This window comes from Lithobates pipiens, unplaced genomic scaffold, assembly GCF_037356315.1.
Source record: "Lithobates pipiens isolate NorthernLeopardFrog02 unplaced genomic scaffold, aLitPip1_a1.2 Scaffold_28, whole genome shotgun sequence".
Lineage (NCBI taxonomy): Eukaryota > Metazoa > Chordata > Amphibia > Anura > Ranidae > Lithobates > Lithobates pipiens.
In genome coordinates this window covers 80,684,817-80,700,936 of record NW_027507789.1, presented here as the reverse complement: position 1 = coordinate 80,700,936, position 16,120 = coordinate 80,684,817, and the positions used below count along the sequence as shown (strand labels likewise).

The 16,120-nt window shown below is 45.1% G+C and overlaps 4 pseudogenes; all 4 read right to left on the bottom strand.

Annotated features, from left to right (window-relative positions):
* Positions 1–4,941: 4,941 nt before the first annotated feature.
* LOC143936562 (5S ribosomal RNA) lies at positions 4,942–5,060 on the bottom strand (annotated as a pseudogene).
* Positions 5,061–5,163: 103 nt separating this feature from the next.
* On the bottom strand, positions 5,164–5,282 carry LOC143937515 (5S ribosomal RNA; annotated as a pseudogene).
* Positions 5,283–8,679: 3,397 nt separating this feature from the next.
* LOC143936953 (5S ribosomal RNA) lies at positions 8,680–8,798 on the bottom strand (annotated as a pseudogene).
* A 616-nt stretch (positions 8,799–9,414) lies between these two features.
* Positions 9,415–9,533, bottom strand: LOC143936806 (5S ribosomal RNA; annotated as a pseudogene).
* Positions 9,534–16,120: the final 6,587 nt, after the last annotated feature.

Below are 16,120 nucleotides of genomic sequence, written 5' to 3'. Positions count from 1 at the left end.
GGCTGTCAAGCGAGGCCATGGACAGTGAGCGGGGGAGACACGGGGACAAGTCACTAGGCAGGGAGAACGGGGGCATGTCGTGTCCCTGCATAGCAGTCTGCTCACCTTCCCTCTGTGCCGCGTGTCCTGGAGCGCCGGAGGCCGCGGGCGCCATCTTGGCTGGATCCGGCGTGGAGGCCGGAGGCTGCAGCGGGACCAAGTACCTGTCCATGGCAGCAGCGGCGGACCCCGCTCGGCTGGCTGTGTTCCGCCGAAGCGCGGAGATGTCGGCGATGCCGAAATATGCGACCAAACTGTGGTAAAGGGGTGCGGAGGGGTCACGGACCGGGAGCTCCGGAAAAGAGCGTCCTCACTCCTTCATGCCTAGGCCACGCCCCCCCTGGTTAGTGTCTTGATTGGGAGATCGCCTGGGAATACTGGATGCCGTAGGCTTCTTTTTATGTTGTTGGCTTTGACCTGTTTTTTTTAGCTTGTTTCCCAAGGTGACCATCTTGGCCTTTGTCAAGAGGCTTCAGAGTGCCCAAAGAGAGTGCCTACGGCCAAATCCCCTATATAGTATCTTATATATAATAACTAAAAATATTATTTATTATTATAGATATAGATATATAGTATAGTGATTTGGCCGTAGGCACTCTCTTTGGGCACTCTGAAGCCTCTTGACAAAGGCCAAGATGGTCACCTTGGGAAACAAGCTAAAAAAAACAGGTCAAAGCCAACAACATAAAAAGAAGCCTACGGCATCCAGTATTCCCAGGCGATCTCCCAATCAAGACACTAACCAGACCAGATCCTTCTATGGCACCTGGTCTTCCCAAGGAGTCTCCCATCCAGGTACTAACCAGGCCTGACGCTGCTTAGCCTCTGAAATCAGACGAGATCGGGTTCTTTCAGGTTGATGTGGCCGTAAGCGTTCTCTTCAAGACACGCCCAACCCTCTTGACAAACGCCAAGATGCTCACCTTGAGAAACAAGCAAAAAAAAACAGGTCAAAGCCAACAACATAAAAAGAAGCCTATGGGCTTACAGCGGACCTTAAAAGATGGGACCCACTAGCTCTGTCATGGTTCGGACGCTGTAATGTGTTGAAGATGAACGCGATGCCACGACTTCTGTATCTACTACAAGCCTTACCTATCAAAATACCCCAGACTTTCTTTCATGCGGTTCACTCAATCTTTATCAAGTTCCTCTGGCGCGGAAAACATATGCGTATTGGTAGGGCAATGCTATTGCGACCGAAATTGCGGGGAGGTATTGGCTTCCCGGACCCTGCTCTATATTACACAGCGACGCACATGACACCGGTGGTTGACTGGTGCCGGTGTTCTGCCATATACTGTCCGGCCATGATATAGTGTCCGCGCCGTACTGCGCATGCGCAGTACGGAGCAGACGAAGCTTCGGAAAATCTCCGAAGCTGAACGGCGCCTGCGCGGTGAGTGGAGGTGGTAGCCCCACCATCCAAGCGGACATAGGGTTGTGAATATTAGAGGGCCCCTCGCAGGCGAGCTTCGCTCGCCACGCTTCGGGCTCGGCCTCGCTGCGCTCGGCTCTTTTATATTCTTACTCTGTGTCCACTTGGATAGTGGGGATAGAACCTGGACTCGACATCTACCGTATGGAACAGCTCACATCAGCGTTAGGCGACAGGGAGGAAGAGCACACTGCTCGTTGGTTGTCTTGGAGCCTGTTCAGGTTTTCCGACGCATACAGATCCTATCTGTAGGCTCTGGCACGTGTATAGAGGGAAGGGTCCGGCCGTGGGAACCCATCGGAGTCCTCTTTCTTTCTCTCCCTTCTCGTATACCACCCTGGTTCACTCTCTCCCCCGTCTGCCTCGTAGCAATGTTAGCCCCCTATAACTTTCATTCTTTCTACCCCCATCCCCTTCTCCTGCCCATTTGCTCCCCCCTCTTTCCCTACCCCCTAACTCCCAAGTATAATTAAAATACATGGTGATTGCAAGGATCTTTTCGTTTTGTTCCCTCGATTTCCCAGCCAGGGGTTGGCGGCCCTCGGGGTGGTCCCGGCTGAGCTCTTTGACCAATAGAATGAAGGTGACCGATGTTAGAGGCCCCTCAGTCTGGGCCTTGAGGGGGATCGCCCCGGGGACTGCCCTGGTTTATAAGTAGACACTGGGGTGCCAGATCATTAGAGTGGGATAATGTGGTGGCCTAGCCACGGCTGGGGCTGCTGCTGACATAAGTTGTTAGGTTTCCCCCGGTCCCCCACGAAGTATTAACTATGTATTTTTGTTAACCTGGAAAACTGAGGGATCTATGTCTTTTACAGTTTGTCTCTGTATTACCTGCAATCCATAAATAAAGAATAAAAAAAAAAAAAAGACACTAACCAGACCAGATCCTTCTATGGCACCTGGTCTTCCCAGGGAGTCTCCCATCCAGGTACTAACCAGGCCTGACGCTGCTTAGCCTCTGAAATCAGACGACATCGGGTGCTTTCAGGTTGATGTGGCCGTAAGCGTTCTCTTCAAGACACGCCCAACCCTCTTGACAAACGCCAAGATGGTCGCCTTGAGAAACAAGCAAAAAAAACAGGTCAAAGCCAACAACATAAAAAGAAGCCTATGGGCTTACAGCGGACCTTAAAAGATGGGACCCACTAGCTCTGTCATGGTTCGGACGCTGTAATGTGTTGAAGATGAACGCGATGCCACGACTTCTGTATCTACTACAAGCCTTACCTATCAAAATACCCCAGACTTTCTTTCATGTGGTTCGCTCAATCTTTATCAAGTTCCTCTGGTGCGGAAAACATATGCGTATTGGTAGGGCAATGCTATTGCGACCGAAATTGCGGGGAGGTATTGGCTTCCCGGACCCTGCTCTATATTACACAGCGACGCACATGACACCGGTGGTTGACTGGTGCCGGTGTTCTGCCATATACTGTCCGGTCATGATATAGTGTCCGCGCCGTACTGCGCATGCACAGTACGGAGCAGACGAAGCTTCGGAAAATCTCCAAAGCTGAACGCCGCCTGCGCGGTGAGTGGAGGTGGTAGCCCCACCATCCAAGCGGACATAGGGTTGTGAATATTAGAGGGTCCCTTGCAGGCGAGCTTCGCTCGCCACGCTTCGGGCTTTGCCTCGCTGCGCTCGGCTCTTTTATATTCTTACTCTATGTCCACTTGGATAGTGGGGATAGAACCTGGACTCAGTGCGCAGGCGCCGTTCATGCTCGGCAATTTTCGGAATGCGCAGTACACAGCGGACACTATCCGATGGGGGACCATATGTGATAAGACACCGGCATGGGGAACTGAAGCTATGGGTCAAGCTAGAGCAGGAGATGGCGCGGGTTCCACTGGCTGGTCTGCCTTGGGCGGGGAGGCCATTGGAGCCCTGTGTGACTACTCACCCGTTAATTGGCCCCTCGCTCGCCGAGATGGATAGTTTTTTTCACCTTTCCCACCTGACTAACTTCCCTTCTCCTATGACCCCAATTATTGGACATCCTAGATTCCCTCCGGGCCTGTCTGACCAGGCCTTTACCAGGCAAGCCCCGAAAGGGCTTCTGAGAGCAGCCCTATTTCTTGGACCCACGGGCTTGATTCCCATGGGGACCATACTGCTAGAGCAAGTACCTGTTGCATTGGATAGCTGGAGAGCTAGACAGCTAATCCATTTCCTCGGATCACTACCTAACCATTCGTTCTTCTCTAGACAATTCCACCCCTTCGAGGAACTTTGCCTGGATGATGGCCCAGTTCGTGGTTCCCTCTCTAGGTCCTACCAAATCCTGACAGATGCACAATCCTCCACGGATCCACCCTTCCTAGCTAAATGGAAAAGGGACTTACAAACTACATTCTCCAAACCACAGAAGGACAGAATACTCTTTTTCGCCCAAAAGTCGTCACTCTGCAGTAAATGTCAGGAGATCTCATATAAGCTGATCACACGCTGGTATCGTACACCGGTGGTGTTGGCCAAAATATTCCCCGGTCAATCTGACCGCTGCTGTCGCTGTGGACCAAATGTGGCACCATTCTCCACATTTTCTGGGAAAGCCCTAAATTACAAACATTCTGGCAGCCTGTCCTGAGACTCATCCACAAGTTCACAGACATTTCCTTAGCCAATGATCCCGCAGCAGTTCTTCTCAATCTAACTCCTATGTCGAGAAAGCGTTATCATAAGTCCTTACTTAAACATCTCCTCAATGCAGCTAGGGCCTGCATCCCAAGTCAGTGGAAAGAGCAATCTGCTCCAATGGTGACCCAGTGGTTCACAAGGGTAAATGATATTGAACGAATGGAAGACCTGACTGCCACAATGAGGGATAAAACGGAGGAGCATGGGAACAGATGGTTCTACTGGACCCAGTTTCGCTTTTCGGAAGAATACCTCCGCGAGACATAGTAAGCTCATGGTGATCGTTGGAGATCGCTGTTCCAAACGTTGGACAGCTGATGAGCTGGTGAGCCGAGGGCGTCTCTTGCTCCCTGGGAGGGGACCCCATCCTATCCACTCTACCCACGACACCCCCTTACCCCTTCTTTTCCTTTTCTGCCATTTCCTTCCCCAATCTTCTCTTTCCCCTTCTCCCTCCTTTCAGTTCTACTATTTCCCTTCTTAACTCAAAAAAGGGAAAAGAAAATGGTATGTTCCGACCCCATTTGACTACTACACAATACTCTTCCCCTATCTATGGATATCTAAACTCTTCGAGGGTAGCAGGGCTAGTATCAATAATATTTTAAGTGGTAGAGGATCCCAACGAGATGGAGCTTTAATCTCATCTTGATATGACCGCAAAGCTGTACACGTGCTATTTTCCTCAGACGTCTTACCATTGGCTCTGATATCCATGCAATATGATCATTTGTTTGTAACTATTTGTATCACACATTCTGTGAAGTTGCCTTTGCATTGTATGTCGCATACTACTAAATAAAAAAACAAAAAAAACAGAAGCCTATGGCACCTGGTATTCCCAGGCGGTCTCCCATCCAGGTACTAACCAGGCCCGACACTGTTTAGCATCCGAGATCAGATGAGATTGGGCTCTTTCAGGGTGATGCTGCTGTAAGCGATCTCTTTGGGCACTCTCAACCCTCTTGACAAATGCCAAGATGGTCACCTTGGGAAACAAGCAAAAAAAAGAAAATGAATCAACGCCAACAACATAAAAAGAAGCCTACAATAACTGGTAATCCCAGGTGGTCTCCCATCCAGGTACTAACCAGGCCCGACTCTTCTTAGCCTCCAAGATCAGATGAGATTGGGTGCTTTCAGAGTGATGTGGCCATAGACAATCTCTTCAGGCACTCTCAACCCTCTTGACAAACACCAAGATGGTCACTTTGGGAAATAAGCGAAAAAAAAACAGGTCAACGCCAACAACATAAAAAGAAGTCTACGACACCTGGTATTCCCAGGCGGTCTCCCATCCAGGTACTAACAAGGCCCGACTCTATTAGCCTCCAACATCAAACGAGATCGGGTGCTTTCAGGGTGATGTGCCCGTAGGCAATCTCTTCAGGCACGTTCAACCCTCTTGACAAACGCCAAGATGGTCACCTTGGCACTTTATGCAGGCCACCCTGGAACATATAGGTCTTGGCCCCAACATGATGAGCTGGGTAATGTCGCTTTACTCCACGCCATCGGCAGCGGTATGGGTGACCGAGTGGTGCTCGGACTCTTTCCCCATCACTAATGGGACGAGGCAGGGGTGGTCTCTGTCTCCCCTCATTTTAATTCTGACACTGGAACCACTTATGTGTCACGTTTGGAATGACCCGAATATTACTGGCATATCCAAACCCTCGGCACACCACAAAATTGCGGCGTACGCTGACGATCTAATTTTTTCCATCTCCAATCCACACATTTTGCTTCCCAAAATACTTGCGTCTCTACAGCGACACGGCAGCCTATCAAACTATAAAAACAATTGCGCCAAGTCGGCTGTATTGAATATATCGGTCCCGGATGGTGAGGCCAAGAGGCTCCGCACCTCTTTTCCATTCTACTGGGCTGAAAAATCTATACGTTAACATCGCAGCGGATTTAGCGCAATTGTACCTGCTTAATTTTGTCCCTCTCCTGGATAGACTGAAATCTGATTTGGGAAACTGGCATGCTTTAACACTGACCTGGTTCGGGCGCTGTAATGCATTCAAAATGATGGCCCTCCCTCGGATCTTATACATGTTCCAGACATTACCGATCCGGTTACCCCCAATTTTTTTCAGACAACTGCAGGTGCTGCTCCGGGACTTTATTTGGGCGCGCAAACTGCCCAAAGCCCGTTTGCAATTGCTTGCCAGACCAAAGGACAAGGGGGGTCTGGGTCTCCCAGATCTCAGACAATACTACAGAGTGACTCTGCTAGAGAGAGTCGTTGATTGGCATTGTAATGGCCCACACAAGCAGTGGGTGGAGATGGAGATTGAGGATGGATCCATTCCCCTATTGACCTCCCCGTGGCTCCTGTCCTCCCTACCAAAAGACCTCAGAGGTCACCCCGTAGTGGGAGCTAGGTTGGCTGTTGTGCGGAGGTTGTTCCGCTGCACACACATTGCTCCCCTGCCATCACCAATGACTCCGGTTATAGGTAATCCAGACTTCCCACCGGGATTTACCAACAAGAAACTGCGACAGTTGACAGTGGTGGGGAAACAGCATCTGGGAGAGGTGTGGCCCACGGGAGGGCTCCCGACCACGCAAACTGTCGCCGAGCTTTCTGACCCTCCGCTTGACTTGTTTAGTGCTTATAAACTTTGTCACTTTCTTCTGGCCATACAAAGGGCCCCCTACACTCCTAGAGACCTGACACCCTATGAATCCATCTGTCACAAAAGGGAACCTGTGCGACACACCCTCTCCCTCCTGTACAAACTATTGAGTAGTCAGGAGGAGGAGTCAACCCCCACCATTTATCCACAAATGGGAGAGGGACTTAGGCATCACATTTACCCCACAACAGATAGGGAAGATCCTGACCTTAGTACATAAAGCTTCCATCGCAAACCAATATCAAGATACAAGATAGTCTCACGCTGGTATAGAGTCCCATACCTTCTGAATAAAATGGATAGATCGATCCCGGATGTTTGTTGGAGGTGAAATTCAGATATGGGGACCATGGGACACCTTTTCTGGGCATGCCCGACCTTGAGGAACTTTTGGGTTCCCAGTAGCGTGCCTTCTACACTTGACCGAACAGCCTGTTCGAAAATACAAAAAAACCCTCACAATGCAACTCCTGAATGCCGCCCGGGCCTGCATTCCCGCACTGTGGAGGCAGCCTCAGCCCCCATCCAAGGTGCTGTGGTATTCCAAAGTCAATCATATTCTCCGGATGGAAGAATTGACCGCCACCCTTCACAACACTGAAGAGGCATTTAGTGTTACATGGAGGCCCTGGAGGTATTTCACTGGTACTCGAGACTACATTCGAGAGGTGAGCAGTGCCTCCGTCCCAGAAAACGACTGAACATCTAACGTTTACCTACGTAGGCCATGTCTGCCCTGGGTGGCATTCCCCCCCTCCCTTTTTGTCTTTATTTTTCTTTTTTTCCCCGTCGCCATCCCCCCACCTCCTCTCTCTCCGTCTTTGCACTCTCTTCTTCCCCCGTCCTCCCTTTTGACTATGCCTTGTCTCCTTACTAGCCTTCGGGACCCAGAAGAACCCCAGGGTTCTGGACATGACCGGCTCATATTTTACTCTAGTTCACGTAGGTCATGATAAGCTGGCTCGCTGTGGTCCCAGTTGTTCTCCATGATTACATTTGTCCGAACGGAGCTGCACTAGTTATACTGTACTACATGTCGGAGGTGGGGTTTCTCTATTTTCTGCATGAAACTGTAGGACTCCCCTCTGAGAACCCAGAAATATTTGGCTGCCTATTTTTTGTTAGCATGTAATTGTGACCCTGGGTCATGCTGTATGGTTGACTGTTATATTTATGTTGTTCTACTTAATAAAAGAATAATAAAAATAAAAAAATAAGTCAATGCCAACAACTTAAAACTAAAGCCTATGGCATCGAGAAATCCCAAGCGGTCTCCCATCCAGGTACTAACCATGTCCCAACCCTGCTTAGCCTCTGAGATCAAATGCACGCTCAACCCTCTTGACAAACGCCAAGATGGCCACTTTGGGAAACAAACAAAAAAAACAAGTCAACGCCAACAACATAAAAAGAAGCCTGCGGCATCTGGAAAACCCAGGAGGTCTCTCATCCAGGTACAAACCAGGCCCAACCCTGCTTAGCCTCTGAGACCAAACGAGATTGGGCGCTTTCAGGGTGTTGTGCCCGTAGGCAATTTCTTTGTGCACTCTCAACCCTCTTGACAAATGCCAAGATGGTCACCTTGGGAAACAAGGGAAAAAAAACAGGTCAAAGCCAACAACATAAAAAGAATCCTACGGCATCCGGAATTCCCAGGCGATCTCCCAATCAAGACACTAACCAGGCCAGATCCTTCTATGTCACCTGGTCTTCCCAGGCAGTCTCCCGTCCAGGTACTAACCAGGCCTGATGCTGCTAAGCCTCTGAAATCAGACAAGATCGGGTGCTTTTAGGGTGATGTGGCCGTAAGCGTTCTCTTCAAGACACGCCCAACCCTCTTGACAAACGCCAAGATGGTCGCCTTGAGAAACAAGCGAAAAAAACAGTTCAAAGCCAACAACAAAAAAAGAAGCCTATGGCACCTGGTATTTCCAGGCAGTCTCCCATCCAGGTACTAACCAGGCCCGACACTGTTTAGCCTCTGAGATCAGATGAGATTGGGCGCTTTCAGGGTGATGGGGCCGTAGATGATCTCTTTGGGCACTCTCAACCCTCTTGTTGGGCACCTGGTATTCACAGATGGTCTCCCATACAGGTATTAACCAGGCCGTACACTGCTAGGCCTCCGAGATCAGATGAGATTGTGCGCTTTCAGGGTGATGTGGCCATAGGTGTTCTATTTAGACACTCTCAACCCTCTTGACAAATACCAAGATGGTTATCTTGGGAAACAAGTGAAAAAAAAAAGGTCAACGCCAACAACATAGACCCTGGCGGTCTCCCATCTGACCCAGACCCTGCTTAGCCTCTGAGATCGGGCGCTTTCAGGGTGATGTGACCTCAGGCGAACGCTTTGGGACTTACTCAAAACTCTTGACTGATGCTAAAATGGTCACCTTGGGAAACAAGCGAAAGAAAAACAGGTCAAAGCCAACAATATAAAAAGATTCCTACAGCACCTTTAATACTATCTAGGCCGGAACCTGCTTAGCCTCTGAGATCAGATGAGAATGGGCGCTTTCAGGGGGATGTGGCCGTAGGAGATTTCTTTGGGCTCTCTCAGCCCTCTTGACAAATGCCAAGATGATCACCTTGGGAAACAAGCGGAAAAAAAACCCCATGTCAACGCCAACAACATAAAAAGAATCCTACGGCACCTGGTATTCCCAGTTGGTCTCCCATCCAGTTACTAATCAGGCCCGACAATGCTTAGCCTCCGAGATCAGACAAGATCAGGCACTTTCAAGGTGATGGGGCCATAGGCGATCTCTTCGGGCACTCTCAACCATCTTGACAAACGCCAACATGGTCATCTTGGGAAACAAGCGAAAAAAAACAAGTCATTGCCAACATTGGAGGCTAAGCAGGGTTGGGCAATCAGTTTCCTTGCCTGAAATAGGCATCTCAGAACTGCCATCTGGCTACTTCCCGAGTTTCCAACTCCTTCAACTAATCCCAGGAGACAATACTTCGCCCCCATCCTGGTGGAGGTTCCAACCACCCGATCAATGGTTCCTGTCACCTCTGTCCAGTAGCGGATCAACTTCGGGCATCTCCAAAACATGTGCATCATGTCTCCCCCCATGTTCCCGCACCGGGGGCAACTTGCGTCCGGCCGTTCGGCCAAACTGAAAAAGTTTACGAGGAGCATAATAGGTTCTATATAATAAGAACAGATGTGACATCCTGTGTGAGGAGAGCCACAATTCACCACAGGCAGGATTCCTGTGGCCAATTATAGCTCAGGGGGGTTTAGTACACACCCCACACTATATAAGGCTGCCAGCACGGCGGCCTTGTATAGTGTGTTGCGGTGGTCAGGGAAAGAGGACGATAGGCAGGGACAGTGTCTTTACTGCTTGGGAACCTAGCACTGTTACAGTGGGTGTTATGTGCCTCCTGCACAGTACACACCTGAAGCTACCCTTTATTACTGGTGTTCAATTTCTGCAATACATGCATCTGCAGTGCAGAAGTTAGAGTCGGTGTTGTGTGCCTCCTGCACAGTATACACCTTATTGCTGGTGTTCTGTTTCTGTAATACAGGAACCTAGCATTGTTACAGTGCTAGGGTGTACAGAGAAGCTGGTATATATAGAAGACTACAGCATACAGAAGAAAGGCTAGTGAATACAGAATACAGGTTTCGTGTATGTAGATAGGCTTGAGTATACAGAGATGCTAGAGTAAACAGTGAGGCTGGGGTACACAGAGAGGCTAGTTTAAAGACAAATACAAAGATGTTAGTGTATATAGAGAGGTTAGTGTATAGAGAGAGTCGAGTGTATACAGAAAGGACAGTGCATATAGAGAAGCTAGTGTATACAGAAAGGGTATACATGAAAGCTGACATTCTATACAGAAGACTGGGTAGTGTATACAGAGAGTCTAGTGGGTACAGAAGACAGGCTGGTGTATTCTAGCTAGATTTTACAGTCTAGTGTATACAGAAGACAGGCTGTGGTATACAGAGAGTTTAGTGTATTCAGAGAGTCTAGTGTATACATAAGACTGGCTAGTTTACACAGTGTTTACAGAGATGCAAGGGTGTACAGAGAAGCTGGTATATATAGAAGACTACAGCATACAGAAGAAAGGCTAGTTAATACACAATACAGAAGACTCGTGTATGTAGATAGGCTTGAGTATACAGAGATGCTAGAGTAAACAGTGAGGCTGGGGTACACAGAGAGGCTAATTTAAAGAGAGATATACAAAGATGTTAGTGTATATAGAGAGGTTAATGTATAGAGAGGGTCGAGAGTAGACAGTAAGGACAGTGCATATAGAGAAACTAGTGTATACAGAAGACAGGCTTGGGTATACATCAAATCTGACAGTGTATACAGAAGACTGGGTAGTGCATACAGAGAGTCTATTGGGTAAAGAAGACAGGCTGGTGTATTCTAGCTAGTTTTTACAGTCTAATGTATACAGAAGACAGGCTGTGGTATACTGAGGGTTTAGTGTATTCAGAGAGTCTAGTGTACAGAGATGCAAGGGTGTACAGAGAAGCGAGAAGCTAGTATATATAAGGCTAGTGAATACAGGCTAGTGAATACAGAATACAGACTCGTGTACGCAGATAGGCTTGAGTATACAGAGATGCTAGAGTAAACAATGAGGCTGGGGTACACAGAGAGGCTAATTTAAAGAGAGGCTAGTATATACAAAGATGTTAGTGTATATAGAGAGGTTAGTGTATAGAGAGAGTCGAGTGTATACAGATAGGACAGTGCATATAGAGAGACTAGTGTATACAGAAGACAGGCTTGGGTATACATCCAAGCTGACAGTGTATACAGAAGACTGGGTAGTGTATACAGAGATTCTAGTGGGTACAGAAGACAGGCTGGTGTATTCTAGCTAGTGTTTACAGTCTAGTGTATACAGAAGACAGGCTGTGGTATACAGAGGGTTTAGTGTATTACAGAGATGCAAGGGTGTACAGAGAAGCTAGTATATATAGAAGACTACAGCATACAGAAGAAAGGCTAGTGAATACAGAATAAAGGCTGGCTTCTACGGAGAGGCTACCACTACGGAGATGCAGAACACTATCTAGGGTATATAGAGAGGCTAGATTATACAGAGAGGCTAGTGCATAGAGTGAAGCTATTGTATATAGAAGCCTGGTTAGTGTATACAGAGAAGCTAGTGTGTACAGAAGAAAGGCTAGACAGGTTATAAAGAGAGACAAGTTTTTACAGAAGACAGTTTGGGGTATACAGAGATGCTAGTTTATACAGAGAGACTAATGTATACAGAAGACGGGCTAGTGTATTCAGAACATAGGCTAGTGTATATCGAAGACAGGCTATTGTATGCAGAAGACCGGCTAGTGTAAACATGCTGGTGTATATAGAGAAGGCTAGTGAATTTAGAGGGTATGCTAAGTGATAACAGAAGACAATCTGGGCTATACAGAGACATTTCATCATTTCATCTAGCTCATATCTCTAATGGAGTTTGTCTCATTGCCATGTTATGCCTTTTCATTCTTATGCTAAATATAGATCACTACACGATTTTAATCATCCACATCAAGCATGCAATAAAACTATCATACATCAAAATAAACCATGTACTCTTTTGCTCTATTTTGCATATTTGTAACGGGACTGTGAGTATGTGACAGTCCTGACACACCATCCTGACTTATTTTTCTATATTTCTTATTAGAAATGGAGAGTACTATCTCAAAATCCGCTTAAATCTATTCACTTCGATGAGTTCTACCGCTAATTGTACCTTAATGCAAAATGTTCACAAAACCATCCATTTGCTACCAGACATGCTGCACATACTAAGAGTAATGTAAATATCGCTCTCTAACGATGTAAACAGTTTTATTGCTTTTCTGACATTGACCGAGTATCTCTGACATTAACTGAGTATCTCTCTGCACTTGGATCTTAATAATAATAATAATAATAATAATAATAGGATTGTGTAATGCAAACATCAACTAGTCTAATATAAGCTTTCTCATTGGTACCGGCATATCCTTTAAATTTAGACTAACGCAACTATTTCTCGGCCATTTTCAAGCTAAGCTTTCAATCTCTTACCTTTGAACAGCGATACTTCCTCCCTACAATATTAAGCCATTTAAATGTCCTATTGGTCGCCTATATTATACAACTCTCTGAAAACCCTATATGTAGAGAATAAAACTAGTCTTACATCTAAATAAAACAGTTTTATTGCTCAACCAAGTATCAGCTGTCATGACAAATAAAGTTTCCACTGTTTGACTCTATTTTCTGTATTACTTCTTTTTCTCCACCTTATCTGTCACAGTTAAAACACAGTGACAAAACATTTCTTTTTACCGCAGCAAAATGTGAGAAAAGCAGTGTAAGCCGTCTTTCTGCCATATGCAACCATCTCTCGCTACCTCTATGCAATAGGATTCTCTTTCCAGTGGAAACGGAAAACAGTCAGTGTAAGCCGTCTTCTTGAGCATCAAAATTAATGGAACGATTTACACGTTGGAATTTGCAAGCTACGTCAATTTACTGTTAAATAGAGTACCTTTGCATTTATCCTTGACTTTGCTACTATCCCTTGATCTTTTGTGTATTCACTATATCTCGACCTATACATACTGCCTCAAAATTTTCCTAATTTGTTTTGCTATACTTATTATTATTATTTTATAGAGATTACTATCTCTAAATCATTGTAACAAATTATAATGTCTACAGCTAATTTTACGTTAAAGCAAAAGTCACACAAAACCATCTTTTTAAAACCTTTTACACACTGCACATTAAGATTAATGCAACCATCTCTCGCTACCTGTATGCAATAGGATTCTCTTTCTGACTCTATTTTGTGTATTACTTTTTCTCCACATTAACTGTCACACTGATAACCATTTGTAACACATAACACTTGCAACACATTTTTTAACAGCGGCAAAAAGTGAGAAAAGCAGTGGGACTTGATTGAGAAGTGGTTGCAGTAGCAAAGCATAGCAATACAGTTTGATTACATTAATAACACATAATGCAACTATTTTACATTCATTTTACATTCACATCATGCATACATCCTAATGTAAGCTGTCTATCACTATTAATGTTCATGGTTACTGATACATTATGCCGATGACCAATGGAAACGGAAAACAGTCAGTGTAAGCCGTCTTCGTGCGTAACATATTTAATGGAACGATTTACACGTTGGAATTTTCAAGCTACGTCAATTTACTCTTAAATACCCTTTAGCTGCTTAGCTCACACTTTGCTGTATGTAGCCGCGTTTACATGTAAGTAACCAATGGGGATTGACATTTCATGTCCATCTCACATCTCTAATGCAATTTGTCTCTTTGCCATGTCATACTTTGCCAGTTATTATACTTTCTCATCCGATAGAAACCTAGTCATTGCTGATATTTCATGATTACAGCAATCATCTCATCTAATTGCTATTCCGACATTCTGCCTTGGTATTACTTTGCAACGCTCTATTGAACAATGTAAAGGTAAGCTAGATATTTTGTGTATTTCCAGTTAAACTCGACCTGTATATACTGTCTCAATATTATCTTTTCTAATTTTGCTAAATTAGATTATAGAGTTTGCTATGTCTAAATCCAGGTTACCTACTCACCTTTATTACGTATACTGCTAATTTTCGGATAATACAAAACCATCTTATTGCTTCTTTACACGCTGCACATATTAAGAGTAATGCAAAGCTACCGTGAACAGTTTAATTGCTCGTCTCACATTTAGCTGGTATCTCTCTGCTATAGGAAACTGAATTTGTACTAGAACGATCACTCATCTAATATCAGTCCACTCAGTGCTACCGGGATAACTTTTACATTTAGAGTAATGAAATGATTTCTCAGTCATTTTGGAGCTACTGCAACTAACGCTTCCGATCTCATTTCGACTGCAATACTTAATCTCTGCTATTGCAGAATATTTAGCTGCTTAGCTCACACCTTGCTGTACGTAGCCCTGGAGATTGGCATTTCAACTCTAATTCATATTCACATTTCTAATGCAGTTTGTCTTTTTGCCATGCCATCCTCTGTTAGTTATTATGCTTTCTCATCCTTGTGCTCCAATATTGGGGTATATTCACTACATGATTAAAGACACGTAATGAACTTGATTGATAAAAACCTACACACGTTGTTGCTGTTATTTCGTGTATTTCCACTTAAACCCGTTATAGTTATTTTGCTATATTTATTACTAGTATAAACAGATTACTATCTCTAAATCCTGGTAAACCAGCTCACACTAAACCATCAAATTTCTACCTTACACGCAGCACATATTAACATATTAACATTTAGCCGGTATAGTGAAATAGTAAACGAAATGTGTAGATCACTCATCTAATATCGTCTTTTCAGTGCTGCCGGAACATATTTTAAATTTAGAGTAATGCAACGATTTCTCAGTTTTATGAAGCTACTGCAACTAACGCTTTGAATCTCTTTCCTGATAAATTACGCTCTGCAATATTAAGCCATGTAAATTGTCCTATTGGTCTGCTAACAATGCTATGTATAATAATACAAATCTTTTAAAAGCAATATCGTCTCACTGCAATACTTACACTCTGCATAATATATATGAATAATGCGAATAATGCTAATAATAAAGTCGTCTAAAACTCGGCTATAAGTAGAGAATAAAACTATCTTACATCAAAATAAACCATGTACTGCCAAACCAATAACGGCCAATTACTTAACGTCTATCAGTCAATGACTTAACAAAATAAACTTAGCACTCTTTTGCTCTATTTTGAATAGTTGTAGTTCTCCACATTAACTGTCACATTGATATCACCACTGACAATACACCACTTTTTAACAGCACCAAAATATGAAAAAAGCACTTTATATGTTTCAAAAGTAGTTGCATTAGCAAAAAATAAAGTCCTGTCTTCTTTACACGCTAGCTTTTCTGTATACATTAATCTCTCTGTGTACACCAGCCACTCAATATAGACTAGCCTCTCTGTCTTCTGTATACAGGTGCCCGTAATCTATATACACTAGCCTGCCTTCTTTTTACAATAGTCTCGGTGTCCCAGCCTCTCTGCATACACTAGCCTCACTGAATTCCCCAGACTGTCTTCTGTATACACAAGCCTATCTGTAAAAAAAAATAGCCGTTCTTCTGCATACTCTAGCCTCTCTGTGTAACACAGTCTCTCTCTGGATTCCCTAGCCTACATCTCTGCATACCCAGGACCTTCCTCTGTATAATCTAGCCTATCTGTATACACTAGCCTGTCTTTTGTACAAATTAGCTTCTCTGTAGCCGGTCTTCTGTATACACGATCCTCACTGTCTACTCTTGGTTGTCTTTT